Source organism: Strongylocentrotus purpuratus, unplaced genomic scaffold (genome assembly GCF_000002235.5).
Source record: "Strongylocentrotus purpuratus isolate Spur 01 unplaced genomic scaffold, Spur_5.0 spur5_scaffold_5, whole genome shotgun sequence".
NCBI lineage: Eukaryota > Metazoa > Echinodermata > Echinoidea > Camarodonta > Strongylocentrotidae > Strongylocentrotus > Strongylocentrotus purpuratus.
This window is the reverse complement of record NW_022145611.1, coordinates 31,799,680-31,806,703: the sequence shown is the minus strand read 5'-3', so window position 1 is coordinate 31,806,703 and position 7,024 is coordinate 31,799,680.

The window sequence follows — 7,024 nt, the reverse complement described above, 5'->3', positions numbered from 1 at the left end:
TAATGATAATCATATTACTTATTATATTATTATTATTATCAATAATGTTAATGTTATTGTTATCATAATGATAATTATATTAATTATTATATTATTGTTATTATTTATACTATCATTATTATCATCATACCATTATTATTATCATCATTATTATTATCATCATCATCATCATCATCACAATCATCATCATCATCATCATCATCATCATCATCATCATCATCATCATCATCATCATCATTCATCCAAACTTTTGACTAGTACTTGTACACCAATGGCGAGTTCAGGTTTAATAAACTGTTTATTGTGTTTCGTTACCTGATGTTTGTCATAATTCTCTGCCTTTTAATTTCACTCTTCGATTGTGATGATTGTGACGTTAACTTGTGTATTCTGTCTTTCTATCGAAATTGTAAATATGTAACCATAATATATTAGCGTTTTATTCGTACTACAGATACACGCTTACTCAATGTTTATAATGTTGCTTTTAACCTAGAGTTTCATAGGTTTATCAATCTAATTCATGCTCCATTCTATATGTGAAAATAACAAATAAAAATGTAATATTTCAAATTGATCAGCCTGTCATTTTAATATTCAAACCGTGCCGATGGTGTTGTTACAATGTTTGTGCGAAAGGGACCATACTCTCCATCTCTATTCCCCTCTCTTTCTCTCTTCTCCGACTGCCAGCATTATTGTCACTCACAGCCACTTACCTTCTACATGTTCGTGACTCTGCCTCTCTTTCTTCCCTATCCACTCACACCTATATCTACCTATCTACCTTACTCATATCTCCCTCTCTCTCTCTCTCTCTCTCTCTTTCTCTTTTTTCTCTTTTTCTCTTTCCCTTTATTATCTCTCTCTATTTCTCTTTCTCTCTCTCTCTTTCTCTCTCCCTCTATTATCTCTCTCCCTCTATTATCTCTCTCTCTCTCTCTTTCTCTCTCTCTTTCTCTCTCTCTCTCTCTTCTCTCTCTCTCTCTCTCTCTCTCTCTCTCTCTCTCTCTCTCTCTCTCTCTCTCTCTCCTTTATCCTTCCATATTGTTTTCACCCCATCTCTTCCTCACCATAACAACGCTTATATATATACTAAATACATCTCATAATTTATTATTCTCATTCCCCTCGTTACATACAATATTACACGTAAGCATCCTTTAATCCACCGACTGTTAGTCACACAATTAATTTTGATAATCGTGCGTGATAATCAGTACATGATATAAAGACAGCTATTACTTACCCCATGATCATGATTATAATCCTCCTCTATAAGTGGTGGCGGTCTGTAATTATGGTGGAACAGATACATTTCGATTTTCACGCATCCATCACTGTATGCACGTTTCATGCATGTTTCCATCAAATAAGTATGTAGCGAGACGTTAATATGTAATTTATTTGAGGTAAAATTGTTTTCTGGGAATCACATTCTCTCTTACAGATACTATGTTCCTTTTGCAGCCAACCTCAAATTATGTAGAACTTTGCAGGAATTATGAATATGTCATGTATGTCCCATCTGTGAAATTTAAACGTTAGCAGTGTCCTAATTTTCAAATTATGCAAGGAAACCCGTTTACTTGCTAGACTTCACTGTCAGACACTATTGTCAGTATTGAGTGACTGACTGACTTTATCTTCTTCTTTGGTAATAACATACATAAAATGAGATGTAAAGGATTTTTCTACATCAATAACCCACTTCTTGTAATGGCCAAAAATTAAACTGATTGAATCTTTGCGCAGCACAAAACGTACGACCATGCGGTACAATGGTCTGAAAATCAAGACTATTACTTATTAGCTCTATAGCTCCTAAGTCAATTTGACAACTAATAGTCGTTATTTTCCCTCTTAAAGACATTTTCAAGCCCCATTTGTTTAAGGGGAGTTCTAAATTAGTATTATCTTTCGAATGCCATTGGAATTTAACCCTTTTCATTTTTTTGGCCTGCAAAAGGGACATAGTACCTTTAAAGGCGGGGGTTTCCCCCGACATCGCTCCCACTGCTTTAATGTATTTTTAATTGCTCTATCTTTCGGTGAAGGCGAACATATATAGAGCAATTTCCTGTTCCTATTTCCAAGCATCATCTCGCGCGCGGCATCAGTTTGTGATGCATTGTGGGGCATGGCTGTCGACACACCGGAACATTGTGAGCAGCAGATGGCAGTATAAGCAAAAATATGAAGAAGTGTCAGAAGAATACCCTATCTTTAAATGTTATAAACGGATAAGCGACAAAAAGATTAATAATAGAGCGCGGGCTGTGAATTTATTACAAAGCCAGGTGCACTTTTCTCACATAAAAACGCTATTCCGATTTTTGCGCCTTGCTTTACAGGCTCTTGCTCAAAAAGAAGGATAATTTTTTTATAAAGAACTCTTTAGAAATACTGTCCTTGTTAATGATATGAACTATTTCTTGATAAAGTAAAAGTGCATACTTTGCTAGTTAGTCACCCATCGATCGATATTTCCTCAATAGGAATTGTTTGATGAAAAGGGGGCAGGCATTAAATGCCCTCATTTGCCCTCAGAAATTTTCTTTTAATTTACATTGAATTGCATTGCCTGTGCAGGAAATGTTAGATCTAACAATGAAACTTTTACAATTCATCTGTCGCCTATAGGTTTTGCCACGTTCGTTTTCTTTCTTGTGTCTTGGCGATGCCACTCACCAGTTGACACCAAAAAAAATGTTCCACTTTCAAACACTGAAATTGATACATTTACTGTAACGTATACTCTCTAAACAAAATCGAGTGATCTCTAACGTGACTCCTCTGGAGAGGGAAAATGTAGTGAAAATAGATTGATCATTCCCTCTTTTCTTCTTAGAGAGCACTCTAAAATCAATCGATATTCACTCCTAAACAAGTGATCATTGACGTGACTCCCGGGGGAGTGAAAATAGATTGAACATTCACTTTTTTCTAATTAAAAAGTAATGTTTCCTTTTCCATTGGAGACTTAGAAAATACATCTAGTTTGAAACTCTTGACCAGAAATGACGATGAAGGTCATGGCCTGTAGAGCTACGATTCAAAATGTTATTTGAAATGAGCAGCAAATAAACATGAGTGATGAAAGTGGATAGCGACAATCCTAATGCATGTAACATTACATGTGGAGATAACTAATAAATAGTTTCTTTAATCATTGATTTTACATTCCTCTCCCTCTTCTCGACCTCTTCTCTCTCTCTCTCTCTCTCCCTCTCTCTCTCTATCTTTCTCTCTCTCTCGCTCTCGCTCTCTCTCCCCCACTCATGGTTGACAGTGCATTTATAATTCAACCTCAACATCACCATTTCAAAATTATTTGGACCATGCCATTATTTGATTATCTGTATGGCTAAATCAAGAAAAAAGGAAACTTTATTCCTGTTTTATTGACAATATTTCAGACACGATCGTTGATGAAACTGGATTATAAGAAACAACATTTACACAAGACGCACCGGGGAAATGCGCTCCGAAAATGTAAAAACAAAACAAAATAAAGAAAAGGGGTGGGGAAAATATTGTTAACAAAGTTTTTTTTTTTCTAGATTTTGCAGGTGCCATTTGCATGTCGCAAATATGAAAGGAGACACAAATCTATTTTGTTGACTTAATTGATGACACCGTTTGATGAATGTCAAAATGATTTTTAATTCGCAACTGTCAAGAAATGCAAACTTTTAATATTCAAAGTGATTAAAACTAATCAATGTTTATTTATAAATTGATTACAAATACCAGTGTAAATATCATATCGTGACTAAACCTGTATTTCATGACATTAGCAAATCGCATGAAATAGGATAATGAAAGTTAATTGTATAACAAATAATTATTTTGGAAGAATACCACTTCACATATTATATTTACATACGAATCATAGGCCAACATAATGATAGAGAAAGGAGAAATAAGATAGACATGGGCGTCCAAAAACGTATAAGGTAGATAACATTTATTACAGAATGAGGGGAATATTATGTAATGATGGATATATAAACGTATAAAGTTACATACAAATTAAACCGACAGAGAGAGAGAGCGAGAAAGAGAGAGAAATAGAAAGGAAGAGGGAGAGAGAGAGAGAGATAGAGAGAGAGAGAAACAGAGAGAAAGAGGGAGAGGGGAGGAAGATACATGGACGGTGGAAATAGAGGGGTATATGGGAGAGAGGGTAGAGGAATGGGAGAGAGAGGGGGAGAGGGGGAGATGCACGGAGTTGACAGAGAGAAAGGAAGAAATATAGAAAGGGAAAAGGAGATAGAGAGAGTGAAAAATGTATGTTACTCTTCTGACGTCAGAGGCCGCCATCAATTTTTGACCGAATCATAATGAAAAATTGAGCTTTAAAACACGAAGCTTGACCCTGATACACTATACACTCAGTAGTTTCAGTTTGCAGGCATGGACTCTAATTTGACATTTTGCAACAAGCCTTAAAGAGAAGGTTGAGTTCTGGGAAGAGGTGAAAAATAATTTGTGAGCGTTATCACTCTTATTATGCAAGTGTGGAAGAACATCAGGAAAGACATGTTCCCTGAAAAGCATGGCTCTTCAAAATGTCTTCATATTCCAAATATGTCAATAACATCGTAAAACTCGGGGGTGGGATTTTTACACCACGTGTCCGTGTAGTCCCATATACATCTTTCTGTGTACAGTGTTTGAACTTTACCAAGACTTGGCCAAATTTCTTATCATTTTGATGATTCCAGAACCTTGTAATACACACAAATTCTTATATGCTAGATGATCAACCTTTTCTGGTCGATTCCACACCGTTTCTTTCACAATGCAATCGCATGACCAGAACTCAAATTCATCTTTAAAAGCCTTTAGGTGAGGCTAGCCTGTCACTCTCTGAGCTAAGTCCAGCGCTCGTTTGATAATTTCTTATTCTGGCATTCTGGCATTCAAAAAAAGAAAAGAAAAGGAAACAAAAGGGGAAAAACAGGCCTATAGGGGCATATATTTTTATATATATATATATATATATATATATATATATATATATATATACATATTAGCTTTTGATATTTTATTCCTCAAAAATAACAATTAATATTTGTGGCAAAAAAGTCGATCTTGACTGGTTGCCGATCAAATAATAAATAACAACAACTGGCTGCATCCGAGCATAGTACATGTAGGTCCATGATCCGAGGCAGCTAAAGCACAGAGCTTATGCAGTATGATGTGGGCATAGTCTTACATTGCAGACACATGTATGTACTGCGACTGACGTGGGTTTGTGCCTACGACCTAGGGGGGGGGGGGGGGGTAGTCGTAACACTTCATATGCTCACAGCAGGGTGTTTAGATGTGAATGAGCATTTCGATTCTCACACTCGAAATACTCGCCACCCGGCCATTTCGCCCGGTGCTCGTAACTGTTTCTCAGGTGAAATTAAAAATCATCCATATACATCAGCGATTGTTTACTTGAGTCAAACAAATCTATTTTTGATATCTCTTTTTATATGCCTCAACAAGTGTCCGCGATTGTTAGCAGAGTGGATCAATTTTGGATCATCGGAAAACCGTCATCGCTTTTGATCATCCCCTCATGGTAAAGCACTTGAGACAAATGAATATACACCATAGTGCTTTGCAAGGCTAGAGTTAATGGCTTCATGCATTGTTGAAATACATAACAAGGTAGAAGTATTAATGTTTTACTCTATTTATCTTGAATATTGCAATTAAATTGGCAGCAAGGCCAAATTATCAATTACCGTGTGTAAAGGTAATTTCGGTATCAAGTACATCGAGGCCGTCCGTTCGTTTTTCTTTGTAATTATACGTCATCTAAAAAATAATTAACAGACGATAAACGATATGCGAATGTAATGGTGGTAGTGTAATATTTTTGTTTTACAGACAAGCATCAATAATATGGATTCGCAATGCATTTACGGCCATTTTGTAACTTCATAGTCTGAAGTAGAATACGTCGACGGCACAACGATGGAAGCTACATGGATCATGTTCGTCATATGTCCTCTTCTTTGCCTGTCACCACAAGTACATTCTGACGAAGGTAAGAGTCTGTTTTCCCTATTGTTGACCAAATAATAACATGGCGACATGATTATCATTGATTTTCTTCTTCCTATCTTGCGTTCTTACAATCGATATTGCATTTATTTTGTGAGGATATCATAATTAAGAGCTCAAAGATATATATTTTGTAATATCGCTGCTCGAATCCCGCACGCAATTCCTGAAACGATGAGGTTGCAAACGATTTTTTTAAAGTTTGGTTTCCAAAGGGGCACCTTTCCTTTGAATATTTTGATCCGAGTCTCATCAAAGGCGCTGTCTTCTAAACCCCTAAAGTTAATGTTCTAGATCTCCTTGCACTTAATCACAATGATCACTATAAGAAAAGTGATTAGCTAACATAGACCAATAGTATATAGTAATAGTCACAAATGCAGGAAACAATTCAAAATTTCAGTTATTGATGCAATAATATTATGTTCATATTGCGAAATATTATCAAATTTTGTTAAATTGATCATTTTGGCAGCCACCTTAGATTTATAATAAAATCCAATCGTTAACGTATAACTTAGTAAACGAAATTCATAGAATGATAACACTTTTTTACTGAATAAAATCAGTATGAGATTTGGCATATCTTTAATATGACTTGATCATGTCAGATTTACAGTAGTAAAAATGTCATAACTGCTAGAAAACGTGCATCCGGAGGTCATCTCACTTTTCAATATGTTTAGAATCGAGAGTAATTCCCCTCTCGATCAATCCTACATTGTTAGAATTTAATCGTTTGTGTTATTTTAATTGAGTCGAGAATAATGGCGCGAGAGACGATCTCGTCGGGGTCATTGATTTTGAGAAGTTTTAAGAAGGCACTAAAGACCGACAATTTCAGTCTTGCTATTCGTCGGTCCTTGGACTTTAGTACTGTGGGCCATCTGTCTCGCGGGCCCTTGATCAACTGGGCTGTAGCCCGATAGCCCTTTCTGGAAAATGATTTTGT